At 40.9% G+C, this 16,137-nt stretch overlaps 1 protein-coding gene across 4 annotated transcripts in view; it reads right to left on the bottom strand.

Annotated features, from left to right (window-relative positions):
- SLC16A7 (solute carrier family 16 member 7) overlaps positions 1-12,323 on the bottom strand; it is a 170,317-nt gene extending 157,994 nt beyond the window's left edge. For 3 of the 4 annotated variants that reach the window (XM_082849377.1, XM_082849379.1, XM_082849382.1), the window contains exon 1: positions 12,142-12,323. The gene's annotated coding sequence lies outside the window, so the exon portion shown is untranslated. Of the gene's footprint in view, positions 1-12,136 lie in introns of all 4 variants that reach the window. The other variant, XM_082849380.1, reaches the window with a different exon arrangement.
- Between the last annotated feature and the right edge of the window lie 3,814 nt (positions 12,324-16,137).

Raw genomic sequence — 16,137 nt, 5'->3', positions numbered from 1 at the left:
ATGTATGTGTGCTATGGTCTGAATGCTTGCGGCCCCATAAACTCATGATCAAATCTTAATGCCCAGTGTGATGGTTTCAGGAGGTGAGGCCTTTGTAAGGTGCTTAGGTCATGAGGATGGAGCTCTCATGAATGGGATTAGTACTCTTATACAGACCCCACAGAGCTCCAGAGTTCCTCCCACCACGCCAGGACACAACTAAAAGTCTGCAACCCAGAAGCAGGCCCTCAACCGACCAGGCTGGCACCCTGACCTCTGACTTCCAGCTTCCAGAACGCTGAGAAACAAATTTCTGTTGTTTATAAGCTACCCAGTCTGTGGTATTTTGTCATACCAGCCCAAACAGACTGAGACAATGTGGAAGAGGGACAAAATACAATTTTGCCAACATTTTTCTTGTCCTTTTAATTTTGTCATTTGTTTTTTTGTGAAAGACTTCCAGGTGCGATTTTGATATTTAAAAGCATGACTCTTAAAAAGCACATTTCAGAAGGACAGAATCCTAAGTATTTCTCTTTTATCTTCCCTACAATTTCCCTTTTCTATAAAATGTTTGTGCAAAGATGGAGGAATCTACTCCCACCTGGGACAACTACATGGAACATAGGGGAAAATGTGGATTTTGAAAGTAGAGCTTTGTGACCTAACCTACTTGAGATATCAGATACTTCATTAGTGATAACAATGCCAGATGCCCATATTATAGGGCTGCTGGTCAGACAATGACTTTCTGGATTATGTGAGGTGATACATGTAAAGCGCCCGCAGCTTTATCTCTGGCACACAGCCAGCACCAAGTATGATATGTGTCTTCTCTTTTCCCTTTCCCAATCCCAAAAATCTGAGTGTGTAAATCCTTTGGACACCAAGAGAATAGCAAAAAATTACATTTTTAAATTTAGATTTTATAGACCACAACTCAATATCTGAATGTATAGCTGAGGAGACATTAGTAGTACTGCTTCAAGACAAAAGCTAGTAAAATAAGAGTTCTAATAAAATGTGAAATAATTTAAAACAGATTATAGACTAAAAAAGTTGGATGGAACGTTCACTCTGAAGTGAAAGTTATAGGTCAAATATGCATAATAATTTTGATCATCAGTACTGAAGTAACCCAATGAACAATAATAATTAGGTTTCTAAGCATTTAAAATAAGATTTTTAATTTGGTGATATATATATATATATATATATATATATACACACATACATATATATATAAGTATATATATATGTATATATATATATATACACACATATATATATATAAGTGCACAGGCCCTTTTTTTGGAATATTTGAAAATAAATGTATATAATGGGCCCAGATAGCTTAATAGAGTAATATATCTGTTACTGATAAAAATAAACTTAAAGCAATAAAAATTTGCATGCTTCCTCATTGAAGTGCTTTCTTTCCCTTAAATTACAGCACATATTACTAAGAAAATTAACGATAAAAAGGAAAATAATTTTTAGATGAGCTTGAGATCTGACATCTGTAAATCCTCCAGTAGCAGGCCATTACTGAGTGTAATTAATGTTCTCCCCGGGACACAGCGGCCAGGTGACTCCCCACAGAGATGCTAATGTGGTCCACAGGGGATGGACTTACATTTTCTTATATTCCCTGAGGTTTCTTCTGAATCATTCACCTTTTCCTATCTACTTATTATGTTGTCATACCAATTAGTGATATGCAAATATTCCTGCAGTACCTGCCACTTTTTAAGTTCAGAAAAAGAAACGGGTATTTAGTTGCATCGATTCTTTGTTTTTCTTCTGAAAGAGGCCATGGCTTTAGGAAAATGCATTCGAGCATTTTATTGCTACATTGAAGACACCAGGCAGTAAGTAACTGGAATCTATATGGTATTAGGAAGGGATACTACAGAAAAAGAAGGAAGAAAGGAAGGACATTACAAATAACTGAATCTTAAAAGACAAGGTTAAGATCTATGGACAGAAAGTGACAGAAACAAGAGAAACAAAGGGTACAGAAAGTTCCAGTCCAAAAAAAAATCAGTATGTTCAATAAAAATTTGTAGAATAATTTGTAGTGAAAGCAGACTCAACTTTTATAAAAATATGGCACAATGCTTTTAAAAGAAAAGAAGTCACGTAATAGAACAAATTGGCAAATTCACTTTTTTTAAATTTCTGAAAGCCCATTCCTATCTATGCCCTACCTCCAAAAGTCTCTCTTTTTAGGGACTTCCCTGGTGGCGCAGTGGTTAAGAATCTGCCTGCCAATGCAGGGTTCGAGCCCGGGTCCAGGAACATCCCACATGCTGCAAAGCAACTAAGCCTGTGAGCCACAACTACTGAGCCTGCGCTCCAGAGCCCGCGAGCCACAGCTACTGAACCTGCGTGCCACAACTACTAAAGCCCGCGCGCCTAGAGCCCGTGCTCTGCAACAAGAGAAGCCACCACAATGAGAAGTCTGCGCACCGCAACGAAGAGTAGACCCTGCTCACCGCAACCAGAGAAAGCCCGCGCGCAGCAACGAATACCCAACACAGACAAATATAAATAAAATAAATTAATTTAAAAAAAATACACTTAAAAAAAAAGTTTCTCTTTTTAAAAAAGTCAGTTTCTTGGTGATATTAGATAAAGAGGGTCTATTTACTACTACTGAAGTATAAAGGCAATTAATCACTTGTTCCATCTATTCTTAGTATTCTCTTCTGCAAAATGGGAATAATAACATCTACCTCATTGGGCTACTGTAAATTTTTAATGTGAGAAGGTATAAAAAGCTCTTGGCATAGTGCTGGCACCTAGCTGTGTGCTCAATAGCTAGTATTATTTTTATTATAACTAGTGATTAGTAAAATTATTAATGTATGTCCAGCATGCATGTACTTTAAGGAGGCAGAGATACCATTTGAGAAAAAAATATTCTCTGTCCTCAACAGAAAATAGCAAATGAATAAGTATTCTAGATTAGTGATTTTCCACAGTTCAGTATCACAGATCAATGAGTAAAAAAATATATCTTATTTTTTACCAATTGATTTAAATGTCCCATCAAGTTTAAGAATCACAGTTCTAGATGAATACTTACAAAAAGTATACTCAAAGATAAATGACTATTATATGAATTATATACAGAAATATAATCCTTATACTTCAGCAGACTTTTGTATTTATCCATGTGTTTTTTGCTTTTACTCCCGAGTTTTGGGGCACTTATAATGACCATCTCCTCGTTTCACTTAAAGACTATTCATCTCTCAGCTCTAAAAACATTTCCACTTCTTTCATTAAAGCCTTCTTTGATTGCTCCGTTACATAGTAAAGTCTCCTTCTTCTGGACTCCTAGAGCAGGGGTCAACAAGTATTTTTCTCTAAACTGAAAGATAGTCAATATTTTAGGATTTGCAGACTTAGTCACAACTACTCAACTCTGTCTGCAGCAGGCAATCAGCTACAGAAAATACAGAAACAAATGGGTGTGGCTATATTCCAGAAACACTTTACTTATGAAAACAGGTAGCAGGCTAGATGTGGCCCAAGAGTTATTTATACTTTGTCAAGCTCTGCCGTAGACAATCACTGCTTTATCATTTTATTTTGACACTCAGTCCTACTCTGGATTGTACCTTTAACTGTACACACATAGAGAATGTCTCTGAAATTAGAGTCTCCTCAGGGAGGTCAGGAAAGATGTCTTATACCTGATCTTTTCAGGTCTCTGTGCATATTACTTCATGGAGCAATACTTAATTATTTACTGATTTAAACTGATTTTAAGATTTGGGAGCAAGATCTAGTTGCCATTAGCGTCCTACCTACATTGAAACATCTACTGAGACATTGACTCTTAGGGTTCTCTAATGGGCAGCCTCATCTTGCTGAGTCTTTATTCTACCTGTAAATGAATATAATATATCTTACTTGGTAATAATGAGGAATAGAAATTCTATTTTTAAGAGATCAGACACATAAGAAGCACTTACATGGTACCAATAATTACGTTGCCATAAGTTTGCATCTTAATAGGAATAAATGTCTCTAAGTCGTGATAATAGAATGACTATTGTTTTTCTCTTTGTCATAGCTTTTAAATGTGCTTATGTGCACTGCTACTTCTAAGTGGAAAGTAAGAAAGTTCCATCTTAAAATTCCCTTGGGATACAGTCCCAATTGATGTTACTAACATTGTGTTTAAGTGAAAAATTTAGCACTGAAATATTTTTGCAGCATCAATATCAGTGTTGAGTTGTCTTCCTATATGTACCAAAACCCAGAGCTTTGTCTATATGGGAAAGACCCACATAACTGTAAAGTCAATGAGTTGTTGTTGTTTTATGAATCTCCTACTTGGCTCAGGCTGTGAACAGTAATATTATAATTCATAAATACCTGTGCACAGAAGAGAATTCCTCAAAAATAAAGAGGCCCTGCCTCAAGATGCACCAGAAATACTGGTAGAGATAAAAGCAGAATGATTATGATTACCATTTATAAGTTACCTGCATTATTTATTTACTCTCCAGCAACAATCCTGTGATATAGGTTTTATTGTTTCCATTTTTTAAAATGAGGAAACTGGGGCTCTGAAGGTTCACATATCTTGATTTTATTAAACAGCTGAGATGTGGCTAAGTCAAAAGTTCCATCAGGTCTATCTAACTAACCACAAAGCCTCTGATCCACCACGTGACACTGTGATGGAGAAAAAAGGAAAGAGAGAAAAGAGAGAACCACAGACTGAGACAAACTACAGCGTGAAGATGACATCGGAGGTCTACAAAAAGCTGACTGAAGGACATAAATTGCTTAGCCTTGTTTTGAGAATACGTTCCTTTATTTGTGGTACTCAAGACTAAAAGGAGCTTACCTGTTTGCCATCTCTAACATCTAAAACGGTGTCTGGGAGCGCAGTGGATGAATAAATAGTTGTTATTAAAGGATTACATTGTCTGGCTTGAAATACGTCATAGGCTTTATTCAAAAGCCCACTTCACTGCAGATCTGACATCTATACATCCATGGGAATTCTCTAAACACTACTCTGTTCATGTACCCACTGGTGCCCACAGCCTGGGGTGTCCACAGGAGACTTGCCACCCCATGCCCACTCCACCCCTATCATCTTGCTACCTGTGCTAAAGGGATAACATCCGGGACTTACTGTTTCTTCAGTCCCTAATGGTTCCCCAGCTTCCCTGAGTCCACAGGCGATAAGAGGTCATCATTTTTTCTAAGCACGATAAGAAGTCATTATTTTTTCTAAGCATCGTAGTTTGGTTCCAGATACTTCCTTTAAACAGTAAGGAAGTCTTATCATTCTGCTGACTCTGGTTTTAACAGATCAAGACTCGTTATCCTTGACTAGTCTTTTTTTTTTAACATTTCTCAAACTTCCTTCCTCTAGAATCTCTTAAAATCTACTGCAGAACTGCATATTTTAAAATACTAATATTGAGAAGGTGTATTGTGGTTAATATATTCAAATCCAGATCCCTCCACTGACAAGATGTACACACCTTGGGCAAGATACTTAACCTCTTGCCCTAATTCCCTCACCTGTAAAATGAGGGTCAAAACAATGCTTCCTCATAAGGTTTGGAGGATTAAATGAGTTAAAATGTGTAAAATGAATATGTAAAATGATGCCTGACACATAGAAGTGTTTGATAAAGGCAAGCTATTTTTACTCAAAGTGATCTCTATAGCTTTACCTAATAGCCACATCTTTGGTCTCTAAACTCACTTATTACACACACACTCACACACACACATACACACAGCATCTTAGGTGCTTTACCTCTTACAGCATTAATCTACAAAGGTAAATAATTTAACTGAGGGGCTAATATCTAATTGTAACCAAAATTTAAAGTGAATTTTCCTTCTTTCCTTCCTTTCGGTGGTTTATTCATTCATTCACTACACTGAGGGCCACGGAAAGAAAATGTTCAGCCCTGAGGTAACAGTGGGTTCTTCCAAAAGTGGATCCCTCTATATGCCTTTACTTCCCACCTTCTGACTTCATCTGAAAAGAGATAATATTGATGACCAATGGGCTCATGAACAAGGGTTCAAACATTTATAAGCAACCATTTTCATCCTTGAACTCTTTTGTACATATATGGACTTTCCTAAACTTGAATGCTTCCAGAAACACAATGGCCTTAAAAAATAGCTTCACCAGGTCCCGTAAAGAACAGGTAGAAAGACGGAATATGTTAAATTCAGAGCGAAAACGTAAGAACGTGAGCTGTCACCACATAGGTACAGGCTCTCAATCAACCCAGAGCAAGATTTATTTTGTGTGGCCCTGGAAAGCTGTGTAAGGGTCCTAGGTAGAAGCAAGAAGAATGCAGTCACAACTGGAACTGTCTCTAAAAGAACAGGCTGCCTCAGTGAACATATTTAAAATAAAAATAGATGGTGGTATATTGAAAATGCTGAAGAAACAATAAAGAAAAGCAGAAACCAATGTCCTCTAAGTCCCATGTAACTCCGTAATCCACCAAAGTGCTAAAGGATATGTAAATATGGATATGTTATTATTCCCAATACCCAGAAATTTGTAGTATATACGGAAACCAAAGATATACAAATCTATATGCAACTATAATACAATGTTTAAAACACACAAGACAGATTACAATGCAATGTTACCGAAATTTTAGAAAAGCTTCTTCTACCTATCCAGAGGCTTCGGAGGAAATCTGAATGTGGTGTTTAAGCTCAGCTTTGAAGGTTGAAGCTAGACATGAAAATAGCAGGAGGTTAGAGCATTTTAAGGTGAAAGAACAGCAAGACCAAAGGTGTGGTGTCAGGAAATAGAATGAAGATAAATGAGGCACAGGGGACAGGTCAATTTGACTCGAGGATGGTGGCAGTGGGAGACGAGCCTGGAAAAACTTTTTGGAATTACAGAGGTTGAAACGTTGGTCCTTAGACCTAGGTAATGGGAGTCACAAAGTGCTATTAACAAATAGGAAAAGGAGGTGTATTTCAGTAAGAGTATCTCGTGGTACGTACAGAATTAACTGGTACAGTGAGAGACTAGAAATGAGGAGACCCGCTAAGAGACTAGGACATGACTCTAGGTAGTATGTCAAATGTGCCTGAACTCTGTGGCAGCATCAGAAAAGAGGAAACTGGTGAAAGAAGCATTTTGGATATCAGGTCTTAGCACCTGACTGTAAGACGTAAGGCTGGGGGTGTTGAGGGTCTCAAAAACTTCTAGAAGAGAATGTTAATACCAGTGAAAGCAACAGGGGCTTTCATTGGAAAGGAAAGACAGTGTTCAGAAGAGTCCACAGGGTGTTAGCCGTGTCAGAAGCACAGAAGCCGTCGGTAAGCCGTCCAGCAGGTACTTGGAAAGGGCTGCCCGGAGCTATGGGAAAGTCAGGGCTGAAGATAATGACTTGGGCGTTACTCCTACTGAGGTCAAAACACAGGCCAAGAGAGGATGAGCTTTGCCAATGGATCAAATACAGATAAGAGAAGAACTCAAACGGAAATTGAGGAACACATACTTGAGTGAGCAGGAGATGAAAGGAAAGCCGAAGAAGAAGCCACCAATGGACAGTCAGAGAAGTAAGAGGGGCACAAAGAGCACACAGAAGAGAAGAGTTTAAGAAGCAGCAGGTGCCAACGTTACCAGAGGCTGTTGACAGTGTGAAGCGAATGAAGATTTGGACCCTCAGAGGCCAATTATAACCTGATTCTGAAATATTAATACTTAATATACTTCAGGGGGAAGGACTCACTCCTTTAAATCAAAGTAGTTTCACAGGAGATTACTCTTTTTATCCTTTGAAGAAAAAACAAAAGAATTTCTTATTGGAAGGTACACGCATTTCAAGGATAATCTCCTTAAACATTCTCAATTTGATCTTATTGGCCAATAGTTTTCAATCCCATCTAGTACTATTCTTCCAAAAGGTATTTCAGGGGACATTTTCAGTAATTATGACTGAGGGGACTCTAGCAGCATATGGAGGTCAGAGGCCATACACACTAAATGTCCTGCAATAGAAGAGGCATTGCTAATCCATGTAGAGGAGCCCTGCCCAAAATGCCAATAGTGTCACCTGTTTAGAAACACTGTCACATGATGCTGTTTATCACTGAATGCACCTTTTGTATATTTGAGAAAAACTGATAGAACTTCAGATTCTGAAATGTTGGAGAATCAGTTTCAAAAACAGGCAAATATCATTAATACAGTTCATCCCTTAGAAACTTTTCAAGCAAATACATGCCTTTTAGTTTTACTGTTTATTCATATCTAATCTAGTTCCGAAAGAAATAGGTCTTCAAGTAAATTATTTAGTAGGGCAGCTTCTTATAATCTATAACTCTTCTACGTATTAGCTCTAATCAGAATCTGTTTAGGGGTGTACATGATTAATAAGAATACATTTCATTGTGTTATTAGGTGAGGAAACAGCCAATGTTTAATTTAACTGCTTTTTAAAAATACCAACATTTTGTACAGATCTTTATTTATTTAAACAAATATTTCTCTGTGTTACCACCCATACTAGATATTTTCCATTGAAAGTTTCTGTTTTAATGCCAAATATTACCAAACAGTAATCACCAGTTCAGATATCTGAACCCCACAGTATGTCATTTTTTTGTGGGGCTATCCTAAGTGTACAAAATTTTTAACAACAATATCTTTACACCAGCATTTTGTAGTTGTCACCCAAATGCCCTGTAAAATTTTCAAGGACTTATTTGGGATTTCAATAAAGATTAATAAAAACTACTGGATCTTCCAAGTAGGTAGATTAGGACCCTGGATTCACCATTTAAGGGACCAACTGAGAAAACGAAGCTTGCTCCGTCAGTTAAAAAAAAAATTCTATTACACACTGAAACTTAGTGTGCAGTCATTTCCCAACACATTTCCTGCACACTTTGATCCAAATAGTTGAGAAAGCCTCGAACAAACAAGGATGACCTCTCAGACAATGAGAGTCCATTCAGTGGCTTATTATGCAATCCAGCACTATCATGCCATCTATTGAGAAACTTGGCTCTCCAAAAGGTTCCCAAAAATCTGTTAAGAAAAACAAGCCAGTGAACCTTATAACAACCTAGTAGCCTTAATGCCAAACATGTAATACCTGACACTAGCTACCATGAATTATTTCTATGCATGTGCTTACACAGAATAAATAATGCGGGACCAGGCAAACAACTCTTCAAAAGATCCTCAACTATCCTGTCCCCCAGGCAAAGTCCGTGAGGGATTCCCCTGCCAGATTTAGAGCTGTAGGCAGGAAAGGAGGCTCACTCTTCCCTTGTTTGTTTCTCCTCCTGTCCCTCCGCGCTTCATTTTTTCTATAAGCAGCTGTTCGGGACTATCACCTGCCAGGCACTGCACTGAGAAGAGAGGACACGACAAACAAAGTCCCTGCCCTCGTTCAGCTTCGTGCAGCATAAGCCGTAGCTGTGCAAACTGAGCAACTTTCTTAACTCTCTGTACCTCAATTGCTCTTCTATAAATGTGGATATTGACAGACCTACCTCAGGATTGTTAAGGAGATAAAAGGAGTTAATAGACAGTGGTAGCACAGTGCCCAGAACATGGTAGCATTACAGACATGTTGTTATAGTTACTATACTCTGGGGCTTCTCAGAGTGAGTGGATTAGTCTGTCCAAAGTGCAGAAAAAACTTGCTGCTCAGTCTCTCAAAAAAACGGAAATCAATTCATTAGCAAAGACCTTCTTCGGGGAAGGGATGTCCTGCCCTCATAACAAGAGAAAATCCTCCATTACCTGTTTATACTGGGTCACTCTCAATGGGCAAATGGATGGGGCTGAACACACAGGTTTCTGAGGCAAGGTACCCTTCTCAAATTTGCCTTTTAGCACATCTTAATTTCTTGAAATTGCTACATCCCTTTCAAATTATTTGAGATATATGCTTCTTCCACTGAGAGGAAACTGACTGATAACAAAGAGGACAGGAGGAAGATTATCCTAGATGACTAGACGTTGAGTTTTTGGAGAGCAGAATTCCAACCTCCTTCATCTTGGGAACCACAGTACAGTGTCTGGGGTGATTTCAGGGGTTCAGAAATAGCTAGTTTATTTATTAGGTGTTTTCCGTATACTTTATTCCTCACCATAGCACTTCAGGGTGGATACCACGAATCCCATTTTATGAATAAGAAAAACTGACGATGAGATTGTTAAATAATTACCCAATTTTACAAAAGTGCGGAACTGAGCTTGAAATCTAGGTCTAATTCTAAAGTTAATTACCTTTTCCCATGTGAATGTCTCAAAAACATGTTTGATAAATGAATACAGAATGAAAAGCAATTGCAGGAGACTTCTTTTACTTTAGATACATGAACCAGGAATATAACTCTGGATAAAGTATATTTCTTTAAGCCTCTTTGCCCTCTTTCCCTTCAGGAGGGCTCAAGGCCAAAGATATCAGCCAGATATTATAGAAGAGTAAATGCATGTCTAGAAATAAACTGAGCATTTAAAGGAAGGTGAACTAACTAGGACACTGGGGAGAAGGTGTTAAAATTTCAGATCGCTTACCATTATTAAAACAGTCCGAGCGGGGGTGGGGGGAGCAGTACTTAATTGCAAACTGTTGCTATGAATTTTGCAAAAACTAATTTCTGACTTTATGAATTGTTATGCAACACACTGAGTTGCTTACCGTAATCCTTCCCTTTTACTGAGATCATTCAGGCCAGCTGACTTAGACTGCTTCAAATGGACTGTGGTCAGAGGCAGAAAGTGGAGCTAGGATTGCCTCACCAGGGCCAAATAAGGGTCACCTTGTTCAATCCTCATCATTCTCTGCAGCCACCACCCAGCTCTAATTTTTCAGCCACTCTCCCCCAAATGCACACGTAGTTCTTGAGGTTTCAATGACACAGCACATTCAAGCCGACGTGTCTGTTGAAAGTTTGCAGCCCTCCCGAGTTCCCAGTTTGGATTTAGTCATAAAGCATGAGGTGCCAGTAAACGGCACCTAGTGCCCACTGTTCCCAGGCTTTTTCACATCACCCTCACCACTGCCCGTGGTTTTATTCCTCTGCTGCGTCCCTTAACAGACCCAAGAAAGGAGGACACGAAATATTAGCTTTCGTACTACTACCCCACTCAGTACTATTTCAGGAAGGAGAGGCAGAGGGAAACCGCACATTTCCTCTCCCGTGTGTGTGTGTGTGTGTGTGTGTGTAATTTTAACATCCCTGACGTAGACCACAAAATTCCCTCCCCAGCCCTGCCAAGGCAGTCTGCGATCCCGTTTCGCGGAAGTAAGGGAGAAAATGGGGGTGGAGGGAGCAGCTGCGAAGCAGCATCCGCCCGAAGGAGGAACCTCGCCAGCCTCCCGCGCTACCTGGCCGGACCTGGCACCCCCAGCGCGGCGCAGCAGCTCACGCAGGAAACCCAGCGTGAGCCCGGGAGGCGCAGGCCCTCCTCCGCCCTCGTCAAGTCACACTCCTTTTCTGCCCCCGACTGGCCTCGCCCCCGCCACGCTATCTGTGGACCGAAAAGGAACAAAACTCGAACCCCCTGGTATTGCGTCCTCTCCTTCCAGCCTCTCCGAGGCCCCACCATCTGCTAAAAGAGAAGATGCTCCGTACACACACTCTCACCAACCCCCCATCCCCAGCTCCTGCGGCCGAGGCCACCCCGGGGTGCTGGCGGGCCAGGGGAGGGATGCTGCTGAGAAGCGCAAGCGGCACACGCCAGGCGGGAACCTGCCGGAGGGACTCGTGGGGTAAGGATGGGGGGAGCACCGCGCCGGCAGAGCCTCTGCGCAGAAGCTCGGAGCTTTGGCGTCGCCTGGCCGGAAGCACGCGGGCGCACGGAGCGCTCTCCGCCCCGGACCCCTCTGGCCCCCCTCTCCGACGCTCGCGCGCGCGCGCGCCCCGGGGCTGCACCCGGCTGAGGTCCGCGCTCGTGTGACGCGAACTCTCCTCCGGCAGCCGCCTGGGGGAATTTTGTCTATATAAGGGCTCGCCGGCTAATGGCTTTGGCGTGCGTGTCACACGTTGGCCATTATTTACACACACGCGTGCGGTTCCCCGGGCAGCTCGGGTGACGGATGAGCGCTCGCCTTCCTCTCCGCTGGCGCCCAGTCCTCTGCTCTTTTCCTCCCGGGGTGTAACTTACTTTACCTGGTCTCCGGCACAGGGTGGGCGCTGCAGCGATCCGTCCCCCGCCGGCCGCCGCCGGTTCGCCTCGCTGTCACCGGGTGAATAGAATTATTTATTTATTTATGTCCCCGGACGAGTCCTCGCCCGCCTCAGCCGGAGGAGGTGGAAGAGGAGGAGGTGGAGGCGGCGGGGAGGGCAGGCGAGGCGGCAGAGCTCCCTTGTGGATGCCCGGGAGCGCGCGCCGCGCCGCGGGGGGAGGCGGGGGGCGGGGGGATGGGGGAGGGGGGTGCGGGGAGGAGGAGGGTGGCCGCGAGCTCCCGCGGCTCCGCCTGAGTCCGGGGGCCGCGAGTGGGGGCCGGCCGCCGCCCAGTCACTCCAGGCGGACTGAGCATGCTCCAGGCCACTGTCAACGCTGTAGACGCTCTCTCTGTGGCTCGGGGCGCTCCACTTCGGATTTTAGTTTTGACCCTGAGAGAAAGACACAAGTCTGGTAGAACTGTTGCTCCAGATCAGTTGGAACACGCTTTACCCGAAGTACTTTGGCACCTAACCTAGCAGCCAGGTATGTGGTAGCTCTGTTTAGATACCGCAGGGAGTGGTGCAACCTAGGGGTGAGGAAAGCCATGCAAAAGGCGAGGAACCTGGCCGAAGGCAGGGAGAAGAGAAGAGTCTCATTTGAGCTTGCAGGCAAAGTGCTGCGCCTTTTTTCACTGGAGGTCTTTGGAGGGGGGCGCCCGGGGCAGGGAGGCGGGAGGGACGACTTCAGTGTTGGAGATTAGGCTTGCCAACCAAATCCCTCACACTAAGGGAAAAATAAAATTCACACCCCGGGGGGTGGAGGCGTAGCGCAAGAACTCGAAAATAGGAAAGAAGTGAAAGAAGGTCACTTATAAATGAATCAGTTTTAGTTTCTCAAATTATTTAATTCTTCAAAATAGGATTTAGTTATTTGACAATACATAATGCTAGGGATAATGGTAATACCAGTCTTGGTTTTGTTTCTTCTACCTTTACATTTCCCCGCTGTCTAGAACATGTTTTGGGGGAAGTTGGAAATAAGGGCTGGAAATGAACATTTACATTGGTTCCTCTAATGTTTTTAAAGTTGAAGTACTACTTAGAGGAAAAGAAACAATCCAGGAGAAAAAAGGGGAGGCTTAGATTTGAGAATTCATATTCCAGCTTTTCTGTCCATTTAACTGACCCACCCCCCCTTTCCTGCTCCAAAAAAGTGAAAAAGTTAAAATGTTGCATTAACCTTAGATAAAAATATAACTTCTTAGAAGCTTTTCTTGTTTGTTCTAGAAATTAAATCATTTCTAAAAAGCCAAGGTAATTTAGTTGAAGTAAGTGGAATTTTGAAGTCCAAGGGACAAAGAATCAAAATGGCAATATGGTAGTAATAATCATTATAATTACTTATTTATCAAGTGCTTATCATTATCAGGCACTGTTCTAAGTACTTATATGGATTTTCTCAATACAGTAGCCATATGAGATTTGTTGACTGGAAAAAATGCACAACATGAGAGCTGTGAGTTGTTTTATTTGGAGCAAAATGAAGTCTATAGCCCAGGAAACAGCATTTCAGAAAGCTCGGAGAAAGCGCTCTGAAGAGGCAGGGGGGAAGGTCAGTATATATGTGATTTTGGTGAAGGCGGGGTACATGCAGTCAAGCACACATTTTTGCAGAAGGTTTCTGCTAGTCGTGAGGAGCAGACGTCACCATAAAAGACTTTAGTGCTTTTCTAGATACGAGGAGATGCAAAAATCAGGCTCATAAAATCTTCTCCTGAAAATATCTATCTGAAGGCCTGTTCTGCCAGTTTTTCCCAGAGCACAGAGTGCCTCATTCCTGATCTCCACCCTGAACTCCTTTCAGGGGGTGTTGAAGGTCAGCAGCTGCAGCAGCTCACTATTCAATCTTGTAGAGGTAGGTGGCAAGTGACCATTTGTAGCTGGTAGATTATTCACATTTTACAAATTTGGAAACAAATTAAGTATTTGGCTGAATTCACATTGCCTTACTTCTGCCACAGCTAGTCTGTAGGCTTGAATTTTAGTTTCTGCAGTTACAAAATAGTAATAATATCAACTTTTTATGGCTGTCAGAAGATTTAGGTGAAATGATATATGTGACGTTGATGGTAGATAATATGAGATGAATAAATAGTGGCCATTATTAGTAACATCAGAAAGTTTGGAAGACGGTATTACAGAGAAAGGGGTAGTTTGGAAACTAAGGAACGAAGACAGAAACTCCAGGAAGAACTTTAGACTTCTTTTAAGGAAGAAATCTGTAAATTGACACTTGTATAAGATATAATAGACTTTTGATAATGATGGAATGTCTAGCAGTGACTATAAATGCTTCATTTCCATTACAAAAAAGAATGTTAAATTTTAAAAAGAAACAACATTAAGATACACATTTCAAAGTCATGTTCTTGAGTGTTTGCTACTGACATTTTTCTCATTCATGCATCATTTTTATTTTACTTCAAAGAAGAGAAAGGAGAAAGACCATATATTTCCTGAATTTTGACCCTACTCTCCCTTTTCCTTCTCTTTGATTTTTCTGTTTTGTCCTATATTTCTTTTTCGTCCTGTATTTTTCACAGCCTCATATTCTTGGCCTTTTTAACCTATTTACAAACTCCTAAACATCACTACCCATAGTATTATATCAGAACTGTAGCAAGTTGTCTTTTTAAGTCTTGTTTTTCCAGCGATTAAAACTCTGGATCTAATTTATCTACTGCCCCAGTATTAGTATTTGGGTGTTCATTTCTCAATTGCCTTGTTGCTATGGCTAGACATGCTATGTAAATATTTGCTTGGCTTAGAAAGGAATCTGAAAAGAGAATTAGGTGGGAATAAATCCAGTCAGTTTCTCCTATGACTTGCAGTCTTAATATTCTTCAGAAATTGAGGGAAAAAATACAATTTAGGGGAAAAGCAAATCATATGATCAGAACTTGAAATTTTTATGGTAAAATTTCTGCCTTGATTTCTACTCATAGATGAAATAACAATGGGAGAAACAAAAGATAACAATATACTAAATATTCCAGCAACTCTTGTTCCATAAATAAGTGAACTAGTGAATATATACATAACATACAAATTAATAAAGCCCAAACTCATATTACACATCCACAGCCTCATTTCCAGTTTCTCTGCCCTTTCATTCCTCAGCCATGCCATGTCTTTTCTCATTCCCCACCCTCTTCTCTGTATTAAACGTGTCCTTCAAGGCCCAGCATAAATGTCATCACCTCTGTAGCATTTCAAGGATTCCTTCAATAAGAATTAATTCCCATGTTCCTATAGTACATGGTGTATGTCTGTATTTGGGGGATTTTCTTCTGCTTCACAGTATGGCAATATTGTAATTTTTTTGTCTCCCCTATCTTTTAGGCTGTTGGAGGGTAGCAATGACGTTTTACTCCTCCCTGTAATCTTCCAGCATCCAGCACAAATTCCTGTAGGTAGAAAGTAATCAATAATGTTTGCCCGAGGGAGGAAAGAGATGACAGTGTGAGTTTTTTGCAACAGATATGTAGTAGAGGCTGCTGGCACTAATAGTATCCATGATCTGCATGTCACTACATTTCCTGGCTTCTCTTACAGTTATATTGGGGCCATGTGACAAGTTCTAACTAATAGAGTATGAATGAAAGCAACTTACGTTATTTCTGGCTGAAGGGCGTTAAGAACCAGTAATTCTCCTTTATCCCTGCCTTTCCTGCTCTAATAGCCTCATGTTTCATATGGAGTCACTATAACATGGAGTCACTAAAAGATAAAGAAAGGCTGCTTGTCTTGCACTGGACTCTGTGTGAGCAAGAAACCGTTATTGTGTTTAGCCACTGCGATTTCAGAATTTATTTGTCATGAGAACATAGCCTAGCCTATTCTGACCAATACAAGATGTTATTGAATAAGATTATAAATCATAATGGCATAACAACCCAATGAAACATTGAGCTTACGAGAATGCTCTAATGTGTTCTT

The sequence above is a fragment of the Leucopleurus acutus genome (genome assembly GCF_964270905.1).
Source record: "Leucopleurus acutus genome assembly, chromosome: 11".
Lineage (NCBI taxonomy): Eukaryota > Metazoa > Chordata > Mammalia > Artiodactyla > Delphinidae > Leucopleurus > Leucopleurus acutus.
The sequence above is the reverse complement of the archived record's forward strand: the minus strand, read 5'-3'. Positions and strand labels throughout refer to the sequence as shown.